Consider the following 1,532-nt stretch of genomic DNA (forward strand, 5'->3'; position numbering starts at 1 on the left):
AGTGCAGCGTACCAATCGGTGATCCTAATAGTGCACATAAGGAGAGATTTACATTGAATCTTGGATCGAGGTAATACCCTACTTCCTGCTTGTCCGGATTGATTTCCCTAGACTCATATGAGAACTATGGTTTATGTGTACATGGGGGTTTGGTCGCTAGATCATAATTGGTGTATGAAGCTGAGATGATTCTGAAGCTATTCGAGGGAGGGGTGTGGTGGTGGGTATCTTCCACACCTAATGTACCTACCCATGGCTACTGTTGCATGAGTCCCGACTTGGTTGATATGCATAATACAGTAGACCTACTGTGGATGGAAAGTAGAGTCATTGTATTGTACATCATGGTGGTGATCCGCCCTCTAACATCTGAGGACTTTGAGGAGCAGGCCTTGGACACCCTGTGGTTGTTGGGCTTCTTCCATCCTCCATGTCTATAGGCAGTGGAGCATGGCATCATGACTCATCTATTATATATAAGATGTACTTAGTGGGCTAACAAGAATAAAGTGAATTATGATAGAAATTTCCACAAAAGTTAGAAACATCTAACCTTTAATTGAGTTTATCATAAAACTACAACCGTTAGATCATAATATAATTATAGAAAATTACCCACCAATACCATCATCAATGAGGCAACTCCTATACGCTAAACTAATTTGCTTGTTCGTTCAATCTCACAAAAAAGTCACCCATATGTTCTCTCTCGTCCACATCTAGCAATGCCCATAAGCCAATCCCCAAAGCAAAGCCGATCAGCCGTGGCCCTGCGGTGTATTCTTTTCCCAATAGGCATCCACCCCAATCACAACCAATATATCTCAATCACCGCCTTTACCACTCATATTAAAGCAGCTCACAACCCGACAGTACAAAGCTAATGAAAATCTACAATTTTCTACCCCTAATTTATTTTTCTGATGTCACTCTCTCATATTTGTCTAGCAATGTTACTTTAACCCTAACATTGTCTCATGTTTGGATAGTAAAGCTGGGGCAAGGCAAGTTGCATCCGTCGCCTCCCCGACATCTTCTCTAAAACCTCAAGATGCATGTCCTCCGTGTCCTGCGATCTCCTCATATTGGGTGCTTCAAAGGGGTATCCAACATCCAGCCGTGCACGTACCATGACATAACATTCGACTGATTGGTGGTCGGCAATCGATCAAACCACCATGCACTCTCATAAAGGCAGCTAGCACAATTAGATGCTTATCTGGCTGCTAAGATTCTGAATAAACATGAGTACATATACGCTTGCACGCGTTGTTTCTTAACGTGTGGCATGCAGGAGTGCGCAACTATATAATTTGAGGGCAAGCAATATTTGTACAAAGGCTCCTCTCATAGGTACGTATGTACACACATAACTATAGAAGTACAGTGCACACATCCATTGATCATTGCATGAAGCATTAATTAATACCGTAATTTTGTCTTCTGTCTTTTCGCACAGACCTAAATTTTGTTTTGCACATTCAAAGGTGTAGACCTAAGATTTCATGTTAGCTCTGCAAGTAACAATACTG

This window comes from Triticum dicoccoides, chromosome 3B, assembly GCF_002162155.2.
Source record: "Triticum dicoccoides isolate Atlit2015 ecotype Zavitan chromosome 3B, WEW_v2.0, whole genome shotgun sequence".
Taxonomy (NCBI): domain Eukaryota; kingdom Viridiplantae; phylum Streptophyta; class Magnoliopsida; order Poales; family Poaceae; genus Triticum; species Triticum dicoccoides.